This window comes from Lolium rigidum, chromosome 7 (genome assembly GCF_022539505.1).
Source record: "Lolium rigidum isolate FL_2022 chromosome 7, APGP_CSIRO_Lrig_0.1, whole genome shotgun sequence".
Classification (NCBI taxonomy): domain Eukaryota; kingdom Viridiplantae; phylum Streptophyta; class Magnoliopsida; order Poales; family Poaceae; genus Lolium; species Lolium rigidum.
The window spans coordinates 126,924,257-126,946,856 of record NC_061514.1 but is presented as its reverse complement, the minus strand read 5'-3'; positions in this window follow the sequence as shown (position 1 = coordinate 126,946,856).

The window sequence follows — 22,600 nt, the reverse complement described above, 5'->3', positions numbered from 1 at the left end:
CACATGGCTAGGGGTTTTAAGTTTTAACATATAGGATAATTGGATAATTTCTTGTTTTACAAAACCATATCTGATCTGAAGAAATCCAACGAGTAATAAGGATATCTCATTCAGAACTTTTCACCGGATACAGAATAAATAGCACCGAATATCTGCATTAGAGAATTATTCAGGATTATTTGATGATTATTATCAGAACAATCTAATTTTCATCCGAAACGTCTAAGCCAATAGAGCCTATTTGCTAGTTAGGGAGTCATGGGTTTGTAGGTCAAAACAATAGCTCACTTACATAATCAGTGCAAAATATAAGAGCATCTTCGGTCGCGTCCCCAAACCGTCCCTAAACAGCGCCGGATTGAGCGTTTGGGGGACATGTTTCGTTCGTGCCGCGTTTGGGGGACGTCGCTCCCCAGCCACGTCCCCCAAACGCCGCCCCCAAACATTAAAATACTCTTTTTTTTGCATTTTTATTTCAATAAAGAGAAGAAATATGCCACAAACTAATACATAATTCGGTACGTTGTTTACACGAAGACATAATTTGAAACATGATTTTCCACAAACTAATACATAGTTCGAACCATGGTTGACACAAATATAAAATATTGCAAAAGAACTAAACCTAACTAGGCCGGGCATCGAAGGTTTCGTGTGTTCGCTGCCAAGAAAGAACACTCGAGGGCACATCCAGTCACCCAAACTGGAAAATCCAGCTGGTGAGGGTGCCCTTGTTGGTTCTTCCGAGGAAGAACAACCAGAAACCTTCGTGCATATATTCGCTGCGAAGAAACAACACTCTTCAGTCGTCGTCGTCGTCGTCGGTGCTGTCGCCGTGGTAGTTCCGGCGGCAACGCGTCTCGTCGAACACCTTGGCGCTCATGTCCCTATCGCCGAAGTAGGAGAACATGAGGACGAAGCCGGCTTCGATGCCGATGTGGAGGTACATCTTGCCGCGCGTGTCGTAGATCACGTCGACGATCCACCGACAGCAGCCGCAGCCATCCTCCCGTAGATGCAGCGGCGCGAGCGCTCGTCGCCGGCGACGTAGTCGGCGAAGGAGTCCGACAGCCTCTGGATGCCGTGCGGGTCGCCCTTGAGGACGACAATGAACTCGAACAGCACGACCCCCTCCTCGTCCTGCATGTCCGACGATGAGGACGGCGACGGCGTCACAGGCGACAACGAGCGTGTAGCTCTGCCGCGGCCGTGGCCACGACCACGGCCGTGAGATCGGCCTCCTCCTCTACCAGCCATGGCGTCGACTCTTGAGATGGTGGCGGCTAGGGTTGGGGAGAGAGGCGCTAGGGTTTGTGTGTGAGAGGGACGATGAGAGGCGGCCCTTTTTATAGGCCGGAGGGAGGCGGGGGAGTGGTGGCTCTTATTAACGCCGGCACGCAGAGCTAAGCCCGACGAGACGCTTCGCTGCGCCTCTGCGGGAACTGCATCGTAGCTGCGCGCCAATAACTTCTGTCGCGAGGTAGGCGACGGTTAGGTTAAAATTCAATGTGCCGCTGACGGGTCAGCCCCGCCACTCCCCGCCTCGCTTTTCGGTGTGCCCGGCGTCCCCGGTGCGTCCCCTGTGCGGCGGGGACGGGCTCGGGGCGTCGGACACCGTATCGGGGGGCGCCGGACAAAAAACGGCTTTGGGGGACGTGGCTGGGAACGTTGTTTTTGTCCGGCACGCCCCAAATTGAGATGCTCTAAAGTCCAAACTTATTAAGATACTAGGCTAAGAAGACTGCCTCAGTGTTATCCTAGCCTTTATGTTTACTTTTTTGCATCCATGTGGACCTACTTTGTTCATGTTGTTAGGTTATATTTCTATCGCGTTACATTATTAATTTTATGAGAGTTTTGTTAAACTAGTTCTGTCAATTATTTTTTATTGTATGGCTTGCCGGCCTAACTTGTGCTTATACATATCCAATTAGTTTTGTTTTTGCTCCGAGTCCGCTCTATTTTCGTTTCGAATCTGCTATATTGTATATATTTATTTGAACCTGCAATTGATCGTTATCTAATTCGCTTCAATTTTTTTTTTTAAAATGCACCTGATACGGTAACGACAAAATCCAATTCAATCCGATCTGATCCGATTACATCTTCTCCAGGACAGGATGTTCCTAGACGTGCGGTGTGGTTTCTTGCATGGTGTGTGACTAGTGACAAGTGACACTACCTTAGAATGACCGCACCCGAGCACCACCCCGTACCGCTGGTGGTGTGGATTGACCGATGATAGATAGAGTGGCATGGATGAGGCAAGGGGCCGCAGTGCGCGGCGGAGGTCGCCTCCGTGTAGCAAGGGTGGCCGACCCCCTCGTCGTGCTCGCGCCCTTTGTTGATCTCTCGCCTTGGTGCCATTGACCTGAAGGGCGTAAAGCAGCAACTCCACGGTTACTATTGGAGTCACAAACGCTAGCTCTGTAGTGGGTTGGCACCCAGACATCGCCGGTGCGACCAATAAGGCCGATGGCAATGTGGTTTTTGAAGTACGTACAGATCTCCAACAGAGGAGAAGGCGATCGTGCGTAAGCAATTTGGCATGACCGCAGGTTATAGTAGGGACCGACGGCCGGCGATTCACAGCCAAGATTTTGCTTCAGCTTATCTGAATTTTCTCGGTGCACCTCCAGTAGGCAAGTTGAAGGAGGTTCCTAAGACAAGGGTTCGTTTGTCTGGAACATTTTTATGTAGTTATTACTCCACTATTATTAGTCACCCACTAGCTACACAAAGAGACGGTTCCTCCGACGAAGTAACCAATAATGCAAGGTCGACAATAGTACAAGACACGATCAGCCCTTCTAGTACTTGGGCTAGCTGCACTACCCATCTCTCGTGCTGCATGTTTTCAAAGCGAGCATGATTTTGTGCACTAGGATTAGGACATAAAGAAGGCCACAAGAATCGGGCACATGCCGCGCTGCTGCTCCGTTCCGATCGATCGACGGATGTTGTTGGCGCGCCCATGCCGCGCTGCTGCTCCGTTCGTGGACAAGCCGATGCGGCGCGGCACACAATGCACCGTCCGGCTCGCCGTCGGCAGACCGGCCCGCCGGCTGTGTGCATTGTACAATGCATGCATCTTAGGTTTTGGTCGTTAGGGAGAGATACCTTATTGCGTGGATCCATGGCCTGTGAGCATGCCTAAGTGGGAGACCGGCTGCCTGTCAAACCCAAGCGGCAAGCTAATGCTGTCACCACTAAAGCTTAATTTCGTAATCATTCTGCTTACTATGAATCAGTTTCGTATGATATGACATGTGAGTCGGATGTTTGCCGGTTGGAACAATTTTTGTACGAGTATTATTTTCTTTCTAAGTAATATGGAGTTGCCATTAGTTGTCTTAGACAATAAGATCCTCGATGGTCTCTGCACATGATGCACATATACACGTACATGGTCAAAATTGGGCAGGCCACATTCATGTCTGTAGTGTCAAATTCAGCTTACACTATGCCAACAAATGACACTCCGTGGCAGCAGAATGCCACAATGGGCACGCAGGATGTACTGACAACGACCACACGAGTACACGAGACATCATGCTACTCTCACAATCACAAGCCGTACGTCGGCGGATCCATCGAAAAGGAAGACACGTATGTAATATTTGTACAGGGATTTGGTGCTAGTGGCGGTCGAATTATCCAATTGAACAAGTGGCCAAGAGGCCCAAGACTGTTCAGGTGCTCCTGCCGATTTGCAATGCATGGGTACACATATGAGCCAGGTTAATCCGCTCGTTTCAGAATCAGAGGTCGTTTTCTCCGGCCTTCGCATGCGATTTCTGTAGATGCTTTGTCGGCACATTAATACTTCCTCAACGGGAGGTTCTCCGTTTGAGAGGAGCTAAACCATCCTTCGTATTTCGTTTTTGGCCACGCAATGTCATGTTGGTTTTGCGTCCCACTTGCCAAGGAATGTCAAGGCGCAACGCCGTAAGGGTCGAATGGTCGATCGATATGTTCCCTGTAGCCCATGAAACGTAAAATCAGCATAAATTTGCGGCTAAAAGAGGCTGGTGGATTTGTTCCATCCCGTGTGGTGCAGACTAAACCAGCAGGTAGCCGGTGTGACACAAGATGCCAGTTTCCATTAGTACTGAATAATGAAAATCGCAGTATATGAATCATGGGTTGGTGCTGGAGACGGATAACTATGGTGCTGGGTTAAAGCTGCTGGGGAATGATGTGGATCGCTCGGTGCAGGGACATACATCTCGTGAAGGAGGTCAGATCTATTCTCAGGAGTTTTGACGGTTTCGAAGTTCGTATGGTGCGGCGTACTGCCAATGAAGCTGCTCATTTGCTAGCAAAAGATAGCTGCGATAATAAGGTTTCTAGGTGCTGGTTGGGTGATCCACCGGTTACAATTGTATTTGTATCACGTTAGACTTGGACCTGTTTGCTGTTTAATGAATTCGCAGCGATAATTTCTCAAAAGAAAATCAGCATACGTTTGCTGCTAAAAGAGACTGGATTTTGGACTGGAGTGAGGTAAGAAGGTAGCAAGAATTAACACTCGATGACCAGCTAGATCGATCGCCCTGATTCTCGCCCCTGCTTTCTCTGCAGCTTGAAATGAAATGTTCAGATACCAAGCAGCCAATGGAAAATATTTGAAGCTTGTCAATGGATTAACCAATGCCTGCGCCCCACTCGGCAGGCATCAAATCAATCGCGAGTCTACTCGCTGTTCACTTGTCAAACGTCGGATTCCCTCGACACTACCAACATGGCAACATGTCACCTCACCAACTGGTTGTTCGTTGCTTGCTTGAGAGAAAAGATGAGGGTGGGTTCTGAAAGCTCTCAACAGTGAAGCCACCAGTTCCCGGAATCCAAATTGTCATGCCGAGGTATGAAAGTCTCCTGCGTCTCAGGGCGGAAAGGATCACGTCCTAGTTTGTCTTAGGCCATTACTTTCATGTAGCCGGCGCAGCTCTGGTACCTTTTTCTCTTGTTTTTTCCCGGTTCTGTTTTGCCAATGCATGCAAGTGCTCAAGCTAAGTGTGTGCGTGTGTGCGCGAGTGCATTAATTTTCTTCCATTGCTGTTACGGAAGAAGACGAACAAGAAAACAAAACCCTACAGTGTTCGACTGTATCATTGAAGGAGCTTCTACGTTGCTTTCAGATCAAGTGAGCCGTTTTTTTTATCATGGTTTTCCAATAAAATTTAGATCAAGAAGGAAATGACATATAAAATTCCAGGCATAGAAAAAGATAAGAATGAGAATAATCCATCAAGTGCTACATATTTTAGGACAAACCCAATAGAAGATAATATTTTTTATTTTTTTAAAATGGGGAATTACCCCGGCCTGCATCAAAGAGATGCATATAAAAAATATATCTATATTTTAGGATGCTATCGCTCTTAATGGAATTAACGGACATAGTCACTGCTTCTTGTGAATGATTTTGTAGCATAATATCGAATAACAAATTACTCTTTCCTGAAGATGCGCATAAGTTTAGCATGCTATTATTTTTCCAAACAATGCAACTATTGACCTGGGCAACCTCGGTGTGGAAACACATGGTCAATTGGCTTTCTATTGTCCTACCAATATTTGAATAGTAAATGTTCTGCAATTTGAAAATCCCGCAACCAAAAATAAATACTTAAGGGTATCTCTATGAGATCTAGATATTATGGAAATAATGAATTATGTAACATGTGGTTATGTGACCTAAGTTTCTTATATTATGTGATTAAATTGTTGATTGCTTGTTCATCTTAATTGTTGATTTCATAATGAATGTTCATTCTTGTATTATTTTTTAGAGTGGATACACATTTATGCAAGGATACCTAAAGTGTACGATCTAACAATTATCTTAATAGCAATTTCTATTTTATAAACAAATAACCATATTTGTTGAATCTTCCATAGTATAAAGACAATAGCTGGAATGATTCTTTACAAGTTTTTTTTTGGTAAAACATGTCTTACATGTTACAATGGATTTGAAAGTAAGTTGGCAACCTGCACATGTTTGGTACTTGGTACTGAAATATCATCTATCATAGTAATCGATAATGAACATACAATCATGTGCATGCACTATTCGTTTATACATACAATTTATGTGATACACTTGTGTGAAGTTAATTTGTTATCATATCGTATATGAGTGCTTCCGTCACTTTCTAGCGTAAAAACCCTCGTACGAAATCAAACATGAAAAAATTAATAAGCATAGATTTCAATACAAAATAAATAACTTGCCTTGGTTCTCTATGAGAATTGTTAGTCCCTAAGTGGTACAAAATCCATGGTGTGGGCCTTCTCCAGTTCTCCTACAAATTGATAGCTACATATTTTCGTACTAGATGATACCCCGCATGTTGATGCAATAATATATGTGTATATCTATAAGGAACTTGTCGTTGCCTATTCGACGGTACCCTGGAGGAGGGATCCTCACGAGGGGAGAAAAAGTAGGGGCCATAGGGCGGAGAGTCCTCGGGACGGTGGTATGCGATTTACCCAGCTTCGGAACACCTGCTCGAAGACAGGGCCTACTGCTGCTTGTCTGGAACTATCTGGGCGCTTTCGTGTTGTTACAATGAGTTGTGGTTGTGCCTCTAGGGCTCCCAGGATCCGGCTTATAAAGGCGCACAAATCTAGGGTTTACATGGAGAGTCCTAGCCAGATTACAGGTTGCCTAACTACGGTACAATGTCTTGCCGTGTACGTCAAGGATCCGCTTTCCATCTACGTCGTACTGGATCCGGGTTCCTCATGGGCCTTCACGGATCCGACCTCCTTCGTAGGTCGGTTGGGATCCGGCTCCCTGATCCTGGGCTGGACTTCATCCTTCATGATCAACAACAACTGGGCCGCCCGATGGGCCACATGCCACATCACCATCTGTGGGCCACCCGGGCTTGCCGGATCTAGGCACTGTCGTACACCCATGAAGTATACCCACAACAGTAGCCCACAGAGTTCTCCGAGATTCACCTCTTGTTTCCACCTCGCTAAAGCTTTGTGCCTTCCGACAATCTCGACAACATGGGGAAACTTGAAGAACTCCAACTTCACTTTTTCTTTTTTCCCAACTTTTAGTCGGAAAATACCTTTATCCTGCGGGACTTCATCCATCGACATCATTGTTACAACACGTCTCCGGATTACTCCCCTGCTGAGATAAGGGTTGACAGTTTTCAAACTGCTACCCGGAACCTCGAAAAGTTCAAACGGTTCCGCCAATCTTGGCGCCATTTTCGGGCAATATGAGCGGTAACTTATCCTTAGCCATTTTCACCGCTTAGGGTTTTCGACACGTGTTAGTCATCCAACGGTGTGACGCTTGCGTTCCGACCACATGCGGAGCACGAATCTCCTCCCGCGGCCTATAAATATCTCACCGTCCACCCTTATCCTTCATTCGCACCCCTTTTCACCTCTCTCGCCAGCGCCGCCTCCGAGCTCCTCCTCCGCCGCGCCGGAACCCGCCGGAGGATCACAGGAGTTCGAACGTCGCCGTGAGCTGTTCTTCGTGTTCTTAAGTCCGGCGAGCCACCGCAGCAAAAACCTCGCCGCCGGCGACTCCGACCACCGCGGACTCCATTCCGGTAAGTCCTTCGAGCTTCGACTTCTGGCCGTACTTGGTAGGGATGACTAGGGCGTTAACGTTGGATCCGGCTAAGTTTAGTCAACTCACATTTTCTTTGTAGATGTCTTCTTCGACTCTGCCTCCCTCATCCGAGCGGATCATGGCGGCGCCAATCTCTTCTGCCCCTCCTCCCTTCGTCCCAATTCAGCTGGAGCCTTCAAAGGACTTCGGCAAAAACATCGAAGGGCCATCAGCCAACCCGGAAGAAACCGCGGGGGATGAACAGATGGAAAAGAAAGCGGACGAGGCAGCCGCCAAAAAAATCCAAGGCTCGCGCACGAGATAGCGAAGCCAAGGGAAAGTGGTGGCCCTGCACCACCACGGAAACCGAACTCCGTAACCTTGAGGCGGAGGGATTCTTGAAGCCCGGATCCTGGCGGACGATTCCGGGTTCGTTGACTCTTGCTCCCGAAGCCGGAGAGATGGTGGTGACCAAGGCGCTCGTCGAGCGGGGCTTCTCCTTTCCGCCCAACGATTTCTTCACGGAAATCCTGAAGGCGTACGGGCTGCAGCCTCACAACATCTCGCCAAACAGCATATTGGCCATCAGCAATCACGTGACGTTATGCGAAGGTCACCTCCGGGTAACCCCAGAACTCTCCCTCTTCCAGTACTTCTTCTCCATCAAGAAGGAGAAGGTTCCTCAAACTTCCTCTCTGGCCACCTGCGGAACGATTACGTTCAAGCTCCGCCCTGGCCGCGTTTATCCTCCTACCGACCGCCACGAATCTACGCGGTACTGGTCCGGAGGCTTCTTCTATCTGAAGAATGTTTCCGACCCAGCCAGCGCGAGGGTGTTGCCAGATTTCAAGAATGGCCCCGCTAGCGAGACTCCGGCCTGGACCCAGTGCCCACACCTCTCCGAGTCTCCTCAACTGACTCGTGCGGTAAGGCGGATCTGCAAGCTGACGGAGGACGGCCTGTCAGGGAAGGACCTCACAATGCCCTGGTTCACAAAGCGAATCCAACCTCTGCAGCACCGGCACCGCCTGATGTTAAAGTACATGGGCGCGATGATCTTATGCGCGCCACTAAGGACAACCTCTCTTCTGATGCCGTGGACAAGCGGATCCGGCTACTAATCAAGATTCCGCGTGATCTTAGGATTCACGTATGCAACATGGACATCCACACCAACGGCTCCGGGATCGCGGTATGTTTCTTGACCTAGCACCAGTTCCTTTGTTGTTCTTTGTAAAATTTGTCTAAGTGTTTGCGTGCTTGATACGTCTCCAACGTATCGATAATTTCTTGTGTTCCATGCCACATTATTGATGTTATCTACATGTTTTATGCACACTTTATGTCATATTCGTGCATTTTCTGGAACTAACCTATTAACAAGATGCCGAAGTGCCGATTCTTGTTTTCTACGCTGTTTTTGGTTTCAGAAATCCTAGTAAAGAAATATTCTCGGAATTGGACGAAATAAAAGCCCGGAGGCCTATTTTCTCACGAAGCTTCCGGAAGACCGAAGACGAGACGAAGAGGGGCCACAGGGTGGCCAAACCCTAGGGCGGCGCGGCCCCACCCCTGGCCGCGCCGGCCTGTGGTGTGGGCCCCCGTGCCGCCTCTCGACTTACCCTTCCGCCTACAAATAGCCTCCGTGACGAAACCCCCAGTACCGAGAGCCACGATACGGAAAACATTACTGAGACGCCGTCGCCGCCGATCCCATCTCGGGGGATCTCGGAGATCGCCTCCGGCACCCTCGCCGAGAGGGGAATCATCTCCCGGAGGACTCTACACCGCCATGGTCGCCTCCGGAGTGATGAGTGAGTAGTCTACCCCTGGACTATGGGTCCATAGCAGTAGCTAGATGGTTGTCTTCTCCCCATTGTGCTATCATTGTCGGATCTTGTGAGCTGCCTATCATGATCAAGATCATCTATATGTAATTCTATATGTTGCGTTTGTTGGGATCCGATGAATAGAGAATACTTGTTATGTTGATTATCAAAGTTATGCTTATGTGTTGTTTATGATCTTGCATGCTCTCCGTTTCTAGTAGAGGCTCGGCCAAGTTTTTACTTTTAACTCCAAGAGGGAGTACTTATGCTCGATAGTGGGTTCATGCTCGCATTGACACCTGGGACAGATGATGGAAAGTTCTAAGGTTGTGTTGTGCTTGTTGCCACTAGGGATAAAACATTGATGCTATGTCTAAGGATGTAGTTGTTGATTACATTACGCACCATACTTAATGCAATTGTCTCGTTGCTTTGCAACTTAATACTGGAGGGGTTCGGATGATAACTCGAAGGTGGACTTTTTAGGCATAGATGCGGTTGGATGGCGGTCTATGTACTTTGTCGTAATGCCCAATTAAATCTCACTATACTCATCATGATATGTATGTGCATGGTCATGCTCTCTTTATTTGTCAATTGCCCAACTGTAATTTGTTCACCCAACATGCTCGTTCGTCTTATGGGAGAGACACCTCTAGTGAACTGTGGACCCCGGTCCAATTCTCTTTACTCGAAATACAATCTACTGCAATACTTGTTTTTACTCGTTTTCTCTCGCAAACAATCATCTTCCACACAATACGGTTAATCCTTTGTTACAGACAAGCCGGTGAGATTGACAACCTCACTGTTTCGTTGGGGCAAAGTAGCTTGGTTGTGTTGTGCGGGTTCCATGTTGGCGCCGGAATCTCCGGTGTTGCGCCGCACTACATCCCGCCGCCATCAACCTTCAACGTGCTTCTTGGCTCCTCCTGGTTCGATAAACCTTGGTTTCTTTCCGAGGAAAACTTGCTGCTGTGCGCATCATACCTTCCTCTTGGGGTTGCCCAACGAACGTGTGAAATACACGCCATCAAGCTCTTTTTCCGGCGCCGTTGCCGGGGAGATCAAGACACGCTGCAAGGGGAGTCTCCACTTCTCAATCTCTTTACTTTGTTTTTGTCTTGCTTTATTTTATTTACTACTTTGTTTGCTGCACTAAATCAAAATACAAAAAAATTAGTTGCTAGTTTTACTTTATTTACTGTCTTGCACTCTATATTGAAAACACAAAAAAATTAGTTACTAGCATTTACTTTACTTATTTCATCATGTTTCCTTTTAATTTTACCACAAAGAACATACCGGTAGGACGTGGGTCTATAGTTGGGAGAAATAATATAGAAGAATTCTTCAACCATGTTAGTACTATTGATAATTTTGAGGATAGACACTTGGTAGACCTTGCGCCTACTTATGAAATTGCTGCCGCGCATTTAGTTCGCTTGTTGGAAACCAAATTTGTTAATCTCAATCCTATAATCCAACATATGTTTTTCACACTTAGTGATATGGAAGAAGGGGAAAAGAAAGATTTTGTTTTAGAAACCCTTCTTAGAGAATTTGGTGGTCTAGCAAGAGAAGCTAGAAAGGTCTTTGCTAAATTTAATATGCTTGGTTCTCCTACTAATTTTGCTAGTTTCCTTGAAAAGATGGATATGGATAGAATAAGATACACTAATAATATTGATGATGGTGAGGAGATCAAAGCACCAATACCATGCAAGCTCCTAGCTATGAATGATGCACTAGAAAATAATTATGCTTGGCTTGTTCCTGAAAATTTGTTTGATGAGAGTAGCACACCTAAGACTAATGAAAAGGGAGGTGCTAAAACTTATGTATCTAATATAATATGCCTAGTTGAGAAAACTCCACACCTCGCTGAGAATGCACCACCCTTCGATAATACTTGATACACACTTTCTGCGCCTAGCTGAAAGGCGTTAAGAAAAGCGCTTATGGGAGACAACCCATGTTTTTACCTACAGTACTTTGTTTTTATTTTGTGTCTTGGAAGTTGTTTACTACTGTAGCAACCTCTCCTTATCTTAGTTTTGAGTTTTGTTGTGCCAAGTTAAGCCGTTGATAGAAAAGTAAGTACTAGATTTGGATTACTGCGCAGTTCCAGATTTCTTTGCTGTCACGAATCTGAGCCCACTGCCCTGCAGGAAGCTCAGAAAATTATGCCAATTTACGAGCATGATCCTCAGATATGTACGCAACTTTCATTCAATTTGAGCATTTTCATTTGAGCAAGTCTGGTGCCATTTTAAAATTCGTCAATACGAACTGTTCTGTTTTGACAGATTCTGCCTTTTATTTCGCATTGCCTCTTTCGCTATGTTGGATGAATTTCTTTGATCCACTAATGTCCAGTAGCATTATGCAATGTCCAGAAGTGTTAAGAATGATTGTGTCACCTCTGAATATGTCAATTTATATTGTGCACTAACCCTCTAATGAGTTGTTTCGAGTTTGGTGTGGAGGAAGTTTTCAAGGATCAATAGAGGAGTATGATGCAACATGATCAAGGAGAGTGAAAGCTCTAAGCTTGGGGATGCACCCGGTGGTTCACCCCTGCATATATGAAGAAGACTCAAGCATCTAAGCTTGGGGATGCCCAAGGCATTCCCTTCTTCATCAACAAATTATCAGGTTCCTCCCCTGAAACTACATTTTTATTCGGCCACATCTTATGTGCTTTTTCTTGGAGCGTCGGTTTGTTTTTGTTTTTGTTTTGTTTGAATAAAATGGATCCTAGCATTCACTTTATGGGAGAGATACACGCTCCGCTGTAGCATATGGACAAATATGTCCTTGGTTTCTACTCATAGTATTCATGGCGAAGTTTCTCCTTCGTTAAATTGTTATATGGTTGGAATTGGAAAATGATACATGTAGTAATTGCTATAAATGTCTTGGGTAATGTGATACTTGGCAATTGTTGTGCTCATGTTTAAGCTCTTGCATCATATGCTTTGCACCTATTAATGAAGAAATACATAGAGCATGCTAAAATTTGGTTTGCATATTTGGTTTCTCTAAGGTCTAGATAATTTCTAGTGTTGAGTTTGAACAACAAGGAAGACGGTGTAGAGTCTTATAATGTTTACAATAAGTCTTTTATGTGAGTTTTGCTGCACCGGTTCATCCTTGTGTTTGTTTCAAATAAGCCTTGCTATCCTAAACCTTGTATCGAGAGGGAATACTTCTCATGCATCCAAAATACTTGAGCCAACCACTATGCCATTTGTGTCCACCATACCTACCTATACTACATGGTATTTTCCCGCCATTCCAAAGTAAATTGCTTGAGTGCTACCTTTAAAATTCCATCATTCACCTTTGCAATATATAGCTCATGGGACAAATAGCTTAAAAACTATTGTGGTATCGAATATGTAATTATGCACTTTATCTCTTATTAAGTTGCTTGTTGTGCGATAACCATGTTTATCGGGGAACGCCATCAACTCATTGTTGAATTTCATGTGAGTTGCTATGCATATTCGTCTTGTCCGAAGTAAGGGCGATCTACACCGAGTTGAATGGTTTGAGCATGCATATTGTGAGAGAAGAACATTGGGCCGCTAACTAAAACCATGATTCATGGTGGAAGTTTCAGTTTTGGACAAATATCCTCAAATCTCTAATGAGAAAAGAATTAATTGTTGTCAAATGCTTAAAGCATTAAAAGAGGAGTCCATTATCTGTTGTCTATGTTGTCCCGGTATGGATGTCTAAGTTGAGAATAATCAAAAGCGAGAAATCCAAATGCGAGCTTTCTCCTTAGACCTTTGTACAAGGCGGCATAGAGGTACCCCTTTGTGAAACTTGGTTAAAGCATATGTATTGCGGTGATAATCCGGGTAGTCCAAGCTAATTAGGACAAGGTGCGAGCACTATTAGTACACTATGCATGAGGCTTGCAACTTATAAGATATAATTTACATGATGCATATGCTTTATTACTACCGTTGACAAAATTGTTTCATGTTTTCAAAATCAAAGCTCTAGCACAAATATAGCAATCGATGCTTTTCCTCTATGAGGACCATTCTTTTACTTTCAATGTTGAGTCAGTTCACCTATTTCTCTCCACCTCAAGAAGCAAACACTTGTGTGAACTGTGCATTGATTCCTACATACTTGCTTATTGCACTTATTATATTACTCTATGTTGACAATATCCATGAGATATACATGTTACAAGTTGAAAGCAACCGCTGAAACTTAATCTTCTTTTGTGTTGCTTCAATATCTTTACTTTGAATTATTGCTTTATGAGTTAACTCTTATGCAAGACTTATTGATGCTTGTCTTGAAGTGCTATTCATGAAAAGTCTTTGCTTTATGATTCACTTGTTTACTCATGTCATACACATTGTTTTGATCGCTGCATTCTCTACATATGCTTTACAAATAGTATGATCAAGTTTATGATGGCATGTCACTCCAGAAATTATCTTTGTTATCGTTTTACTCGCTCGGGACGAGCGAGAACTAAGCTTGGGGATGCTGATACGTCTCCAACGTATCGATAATTTCTTGTGTTCCATGCCACATTATTGATGTTATCTACATGTTTTATGCACACTTTATGTCATATTCGTGCATTTTACGGAACTAACCTATTAACAAGATGCCGAAGTGCCGATTGCTGTGTTTTACGCTGTTTTTGGTTTCAGAAATCCTAGTAAAGAAATATTCTCGGAATTGGACGAAATAAAAGCCCGAGAGGCCTATTTTCTCACGAAGCTTCCGGAAGACCGAAGACGAGACGAAGAGGGGCCACGGGGTGGCCAAACCCTAGGGCGGCGCGGCCCCACCCCCGGCCGCGCCGGCCTATGGTGTGGGCCCCCGTGCCGCCTCTCGACTTACCCTTCCGCCTACAAATAGCCTCCGTGACGAAACCCCCGGTGCACGAGAGCCACGATACGGAAAACATTGCGAGACGCCGTCGCCGCCGATCCCATCTCGGGGGATCCTGGAGATCGCCTCCGGCACCCCGCCGGAGAGGGGAATCATCTCCCGGAGGACTCTACACCGCCATGGTCGCCTCCGGAGTGATGAGTGAGTAGTCTACCCCTGGACTATGGGTCCATAGCAGTAGCTAGATGGTTGTCTTCTCCCCATTGTGCTATCATTGTCGGATCTTGTGAGCTGCCTATCATGATCAAGATCATCTATATGTAATTCTATATGTTGCGTTTGTTGGGATCCGATGAATAGAGAATACTTGTTATGTTGATTATCAAAGTTATGCTTATGTGTTGTTTATGATCTTGCATGCTCTCCGTTTCTAGTAGAGGCTCGGCCAAGTTTTTACTTTTAACTCCAAGAGGGAGTACTTATGCTCGATAGTGGGTTCATGCCCGCATTGACACTCGGGACAGTGATGAGAAAGTTCTAAGGTTGTGTTGTCTTGTTGCCACTAGGGATAAAACATTGATGCTATGTCTAAGGATGTAGTTGTTGATTACATTACGCACCATACTTAATGCAATTGTCTCGTTGCTTTGCAACTTAATACTTGGAGGGGTTCGGATGATAACCTCGAAGGTGGACTTTTTAGGCATAGATGCGGTTGGATGGCGGTCTATGTACTTTGTCGTAATGCCCAATTAAATCTCACTATACTCATCATGATATGTATGTGCATGGTCATGCTCTCTTTATTTGTCAATTGCCCAAGCTGTAATTTGTTCACCCAACATGCTCGTTCGTCTTATGGGAGAGACACCTCTAGTGAACTGTGGACCCCGGTCCAATTCTCTTTACTTGAAATACAATCTTTTGCAATACTTGTTTTTACTTGTTTTCTCTGCAAACAATCATCTTCCACACAATACGGTTAATCCTTTGTTACAGCAAGCCGGTGAGATTGACAACCTCACTGTTTCGTTGGGGCAAAGTAGCTTGGTTGTGTTGTGCAGGTTCCACGTTGGCGCCGGAATATCTGGTGTTGCGCCGCACTACATCCCGCCGCCATCAACCTTCAACGTGCTTCTTGGCTCCTCCTGGTTCGATAAACCTTGGTTTCTTTCTGAGGGAAAACTTGCTGCTGTGCGCATCATACCTTCCTCTTGGGGTTGCCCAACGAACGTGTGAAATACACGCCATCAGTGCTCAGCTGGAGGAACTAGAGGAGAAGGATCTCGGAACCTTACTCCGAGTCCCTCACTCCGGAACCAAGGACCCCGAGGATGCTTCCGACGCGGAGGTCCCTGAAACCTCAGGTCCCGCCAAGCGGAAAAGAACTGCTCCCTCCGGAGCCCTGCCCCGAAGCGCTCCCGCGAAACACCGAGTGCCGCGGCTACCCGGAGGGCGGAGAGGGAAAAACAGCGCCTCAAGCCGATCGACACCAGCAAGCAAACGCAACCAAACATTTACCAGTTTTTATGACGTCTTCGTAAGTGCTTGATTTCCGTCTTAAATTCCTTTGCTATCATTTAATAGGCATTTGCTAAGTGTTACGCCTTTCCTTGAATGCATCAAAAGTTCCGGAAGCAAACTCCCCAAGAACCCCAAGAAGAAAGCCAATCCATCTCCGGCTTCAATGCCTGTTACACCGGAAGTAGAGGTTCCGCCCAAAGCCTCTTCATCTACCAAGCCGGATCCAAAGGACGTCATCAACCTTGATGATCTCCCTGAGGAGCCAACTGCCGAATCCGGCAAAGGCGATCCCGGCAAGGGCGCGTCCTCGCCTCCACCTCTGCCTGAAAGACCCGATGTTACTTCGGCTGAAGCTCCGGCTGATGATGTCGAAAAGAAGTTACTCCTAAGTCGTGCAACTGGCACGCCCCAGACGCACCCTCATCTTTTTCCGACCCTGCAAAGAGTCCCCCTCTCACAACGCCACTCGGAAATCTCCAGCATGATGGACAAAGTGTGGGGACCCGCGGACACGGAACAACAAGACCTGAACGACCTCGAGAGCGGTCTCAAAGTCTTTTTCGCCAAGCACAAGGATGTGCGCCAGGTAACACCAGCCCCCAAGCGTTGGTTTATACATTTTCCGGGTAATATGTGTGAGCCAATGTCTTCAACTGTGTACCTTAGCGGTAACTTAAAATTTTCCCAGACTAAGGATGTTAGCTTCGGGTCCAGCCCCCAGAATTTTGAATTTCCGACTAACTATAACCTGCTTTTCAGAACACGCGGAAGCTGCATGAAGATCTGCGCGTCCATGTGCTGGAGAAAAGGACAGAGATCGAAATGCTACAAAAGAGGGACGCAGAGAACCAAAAGTCCATTGCGACCCTGGAGACCCGCCTCAAAAGCTATGAAGGTAATGATTCCGTCTTAGCCCCCAGGTTCCACAATGCAACTATATTTTCAAACTAACTGTGTTCTACTATTTCCGCCTTTCAGAACAACTTGCCAAGCGCCCTTCCATCGACGAGCTTGCTGCTGAGATTGAAGTGCTGAAAGCCAAGCATGACTCTCTCCAGGAGTTCCTCAAAGAATCCTACGAGAAGGAAACTAAAAAGAAGAAGGAGCTAGAAGAGAAACATGCTCAGGCCATCGCGGAACTGGCTGACAAGCTAAAGAAGAGCAACACACGAATAAAGACGCTGGTCTCCAAGGCAAAAGCTTAAGAGACGGAGGCGGAGGATATTGACAAGTTAATCTTCCGTAAGGACTTCTTGCTGTACTCCGGCTTTTCCATATTGATTCTGCCTCTATCGCGGAGGGAACTGATCGTACTTTTTCACAGCGTCTCTCGGATTCGAATGGACCAAGGAGGCTACCACCAGCAGGACAGAGGCGTACGAAGATGCGCGGAACTCTATCAACGATCTCTTCGAAGCCTATCGTGGAATTGCCAAGTTCTTGAACTTGAAGAGAGCCGGAACCACCGTGATTGATAGGATGACCAAGCTCATGCAGATGGTGCCGGATCTCATCAAAGATTGGCAAGCGTCTTCTTCCCGCGGGGCCGCCTTGCTCACCTTGGCCATGTGCAAAGGACATTTCCCTGCTATGGACTTCGCCGCTATCGCACGCGGAGTTCCGAAGGATACCAACATCAAGGTCGCCCTCGCGGAAACCCAATGATATGACAGGCTGTTAGCCGAGCGAGTAGATCACTCATTCTGGTATAACAAGTACGATCTTCCCGAGGGCTTCTCTGACGCGAAGGACGACGAACAAGATGAGAACATCGAAGAAGGCTCCAGATCCAGCGCCGACCAATCGGATGAAGATTCCGGCGAGGACTCCGGCGATGCTTCCGCATATGTGGCTTCGGAGGATGAAGATCATGTCTCCGAGTAAATCCTATAACGAAACAATGAAATGCAGCATTTTGACCCCGTAGTGGGTTTGTAATAAGACTTAAGTATTTTTAAGTAGCTAGGGACGAAACAATTGCATGTGAGCGGAAACTTATCCTGCGATCCTTTATGTGTTTATGAATGCATGTTTTGTTCCTTGAAAAAGCAAGTGCTAGTTTCTAAATTTTCCGGCTTGCTCACTTGACCTTCCACGAGCCGGAAGACCTTTAGCCGGAAACGCTCGCCTGCGGCGACGAAGCCCAATGGCAATCCGTAAATAACCGTGGAAACAAGCCCCCATCCAAGGGGCTGGAAGTTGCTACCAGGAATCCATGAGTTCGTAACAGAATTTTTTTCCACCAGAAAACTTAAGCTTACGTCCTAAAGGACGATTTTGAAAATCACAACTTTCATACACGCCTAGGCAGAAATATCCAGCCCTGCGGTTTTAGTCAGAAAACGTACAAGATCCAAAAATGAACAAGTAAAGGAGGTAAAAGACTCAAAGAGTGAACCATATGCTTTATTTCATTAATCATGTATAACTATTACAGAGTATGTAATGTGAAAATTGCTAAGTGTGGAAGGGACGTAGCTGTGCTATATTCCAGGGACGATCTGTCTCATCGTAGATGTCATCCGGATCCTCTCGTTTTCGTTTCCGGTACCAGTTTGCAGGTCTATCTTTTTTCTCGCGGAAATCTATGAGGTAGTATGATCCATTGTGTAGCACTTTGCTGATGACAAAGGGTCCTTCCCATGGAGATTACAACTTATGCGTTTTTCACCTGTCGAAGGCGGAGGACCAGGTCTCCTACTCTAAACGAGCGGTTCCGAACTCGACGGCTATGATAGCGTCTATGTTTCTGCTGGTAGATGGTGGAACGCTGGTCAGCTAAGTTTCGAGCTTCTTCGATCAGGTCCACATATAGCTGTCTAGCCTCGTCAGCTGTATCTTCGTTGTAGGCGGAAACTCGCGGTGAATTATGGATGATGTCGGAGGGAAGCACTGCTTCAGATTCGTATACTAGGTAGAAAGGGGTGAACCCTGTTGATCTGTTAGGGGTAGTTCGTAAACTCCACAAAACATCATCTAGCTCTTCTGCCCAAGCTCCGGCTGCGCGACGCAGCGGTTCTTCAAGGCGAGGCTTGACTCCGGCTAGTATGAGGCCATTGGCTCGCTCCACCTGTCCATTAGACTATGGATGCACCACAGATGCTGGGTCAAGTCGGATCCCTACATCATGACAGTAATCTTTCAATTCTCCTTGAGCAAAGTTTGTGCTATTGTCTGTGATTATGCTATGTGGGATGCCGTATCTCACTACGAGGTTGCAGACGAATTTTAGTGTTGTAGCACCATCGACTTTTCTCACTGGCTTTGCCTCGATCCATTTACTGAACTTGTCAATAGCTACCAAGAGGTACTCAAAACCGCAATGAGATGATTTTTTCAGCTTTCCCACCATATCAAGCCCCCAGACCGCGAACGGCCATGTGATAGGGATGGTCTTGAGCTCCTGAGCTGGAGCAGTTGGTTGAGTAGCGTAGTATTGACAGCCTCGGCAGGTTTTCACTAGTTTCTCAGCATCTTCTTTAGCTGTGAGCCAGTAAAATCCTTGCCGAAAGGCTTTAGCAACGAGGGACCTTGGAGCGGCGTGATGCCCGCAATCGCCAGCATGAATCTCTCTGAGGATTTCTATGCCATCCCGATTTGAGACACATTTCATAAACACCCCGTTTGCGCTTCGTTTGTAGAGCTGTCCATCAATTATTATGTAGGACATTGCTCGTCTTATGATCTGTCGTGCGAGGACCTCGTCCTCCGGCAATTTTTGATCAATGAGGTAGGCCAGGAACAGCTGTGTCCAGGCCGGAATGATAGCCATCACTTCCTTAGCCGAAGATACTGCCATGTCCGGGTTTTCCGGGTTTGCGCCCTTCACCGAGGGTATCCGTAGATGCTCCAGGAAAATGCCAGGCGGAATTGGTTTCCTGCCGGATCCGAGTTTGGATAGCATATCTGCCGCTGTGTTATCATCTCTCCTGACGTACTTGACTTCGTATCCGAGGAAGCATTTGACGATCTCGTCAACTTCGTCTCTGTAAGCCGCCATGACGGAGTTTCTGGCGTTCCAGGTTCTGGCTACTTGTTGTGCCACCAGGTCGGAATCTCCGCAGCATATGATGTGCTTGATCCCGATTTCCTTAGCGATGCGCATACCGTGTAGTAGAGCCTCGTATTCCGCCATGTTATTTGTAGTTTCGAAGTGAATCTGCGAAACGTATTGCAGTTCTTCTCCGGTAGGGGACTTTAGGGTGACTCCGGCTCCTGAGCCTTGATGCTGCTTGGATCCGTCAAAGTGCATGACCCATGTTTCTGGTTCCGGCTCCAGATCTGCATCCGGAGCTTCTGTCCAATCTGCGACAAAATCTGCTAGGATCTGGGACTTGATCGCAGTCCTGGCTTTGTAGTTGATGTCGAAGGCAGATAATTCGATGCCCCATTTTGCTGTGCGTCCTGTTGCGTCAGCGTTGTTAAGAATCGTTGACAGTGGAGCCTTGCTCACGACTGTCATGGGATGCTCTTGGAAGTAGTGTCTCAGCTTCCTGCTACCTAGGAATACACCTTAGGCTAGCTTCTAAAAGTGAGGATATTTTTGTTTGGATTCCGTCAGCACCTCGCTAATATAATAGACTGGTCTCTGGACTCCATACTCGTGACCTTCTTCCTTTCGCTCCACCATGATGACGAGGCTGATGACTTTGTTGGAAGCCGCCAGGTAAAGGAACATGGCTCTGACTCTTCTGGAGCTGCTAGAATAGGTGGGGAGGTGAGTATTTCCTTCAACCCCTGAAGTGCTGCATCTGCTGCGTCGTCCCAGACAAATTTGTCTGTTTTCTTCAGCAGTTTGTATAGAGGTAGCGCCTTCTCGCCAAGACGGCTAACAAACCTATTGATTGCTGCGACACAGCCAATTAGTCGTTGCACATCTTTGAGACAAGTTGGCCTTTTGATGCACAGGATTGCCTTGATTTTTTCCGGGTTAACTTCAATGCCTCTATGAGAGACAACGAAGCCAAGGAGTTTTCCAGCTGGCACGCCAAAGACGTACTTCAGCGGATTTAACATCATCTTGTACCGTCGGAGGTTCTCAAAGGTTTCTGTGAGGTCGCTGATCAAGTCGGATCCTTTCTGGGTCATGACCGCGATGTCGTCGACGTAAGCGTGTACGTTCCGGCCAATTTGGTCTTTCAAGCACCGCTGCATCGTACGCTGGTAGGTGGCACCTGCATTTTTCAAACCAAAAGGCATGGTGACATAGCAGTAAGTGCCGAACGGAGCGATGAACGAGGTCGCCTTTTGGTCGGACTTCTTCATCCGGATCTGATGATACCCGGAATATGCGTCAAGAAAACACAGAAGTTCCGCCCCTGCCGTCGAATCAATGACTTGGTCAATGCACGGCAAAGGGAACGGATCCTTCGGACAATGCTTATTCAAGCCAGAGTAATCGATGCACATTCTTAGTATTTCAAAATTCTTTTTGGGTACAAGGACGGGGTTTGCGACCCAATCAGTTTGGATAACTTCTACTACAAAACCTGCCTCTAGTAACTTTGCTAGTTCCATTTCTATGGCGCGGTGCTTCTTATCTCCAAAGCGTCGCATAGCTTGCTTCACCGGTTTAGCCCCAGGATTTATGTTGAGGTAGTGCTCAGCGAGTTCCCTTGGTACTCCAGACATGTCAGAAGGTTGCCATGCGAAGATGTCCGTGTTAGCGCGGAAGAACTCAACGAGCGCGTCTTCCTATTTGGGGTCCATGTTGGCTCCGACCGACACCTGCTTAGAGCTATCTCCTTCCTTGAAGTCGATTTTCTTGGTGTCTATCGCGGCCTTGAACGAGGTTTTCTGTTCGGAGACCTGCTTCTTGGTGGTATGCATCTCTTTTGGATCCACCGCGGCTCTGTAGCCTTGCAGCTCCTCTCCAGATATCACAGACTCTGCGAAGGCGGCTTCGCCTAACTCGCACTCGTGAGCCTTCTTGTAGTCTCCGGATATGGTAATCATACCATTGGGACCTGATACGTCTCCGACGTATCGATAATTTCTTATGTTCCATGCCACATTATTGATGATATCTACATGTTTTATGCATACTTTATGTCGTATTTATGCATTTTCCGGCACTAACCTATTAACGAGATGCCGAAGAGCCGCTTGTCTGTTTTCTCGCCGTTTTTGGTTTCGTAAATCCTAGTAAGGAAATATTCTCGGAATTGGACGAAATCAACGCCCAGGGGCCTATTTTTACACGAAGCTTCCAGAAGACCGGAGGGGAGACGAAGTGGGGCCACGAGGTGGCGACACACCAGGGCGGCGCGGCCCAAGCCCTGGCCGCGCCGGCCTGTTGTGTGGGCCCCTCATGACGCCCCTTTACCTGCCCTTCCGCCTACTTAAAGCCTCCGTCGCGAAACCCCCAGTACCGAGAGCCACGATACGGAAAACCTTACTGAGACGCCGCCGCCGCCAATCCCATCTCGGGGGATTCTGGAGATCGCCTCCGGTACCCTGCCGGAGAGGGGAATCATCTCCCGGAGGACTCCTCACCGCCATGGTCGCCTCCGGAGTGATGAGTGAGTAGTTCACCCCTGGACTATGGGTCCATAGCAGTAGCTAGATGGTCGTCTTCTCCTCATGTGCTTCATTGTCGGATCTTGTGAGCTGCCTAACATGATCAAGATCATCTATCCGTAATTCTATATGTTGTGTTTGTCGGGATCCGATGGATAGAGAATACTATGTTATGTTGATTATCAATCTATTACCTATGTGTTGTTTATGATCTTGCATGCTCTCCGTTATTAGTAGAGGCTCTGGCCAAGTTTTT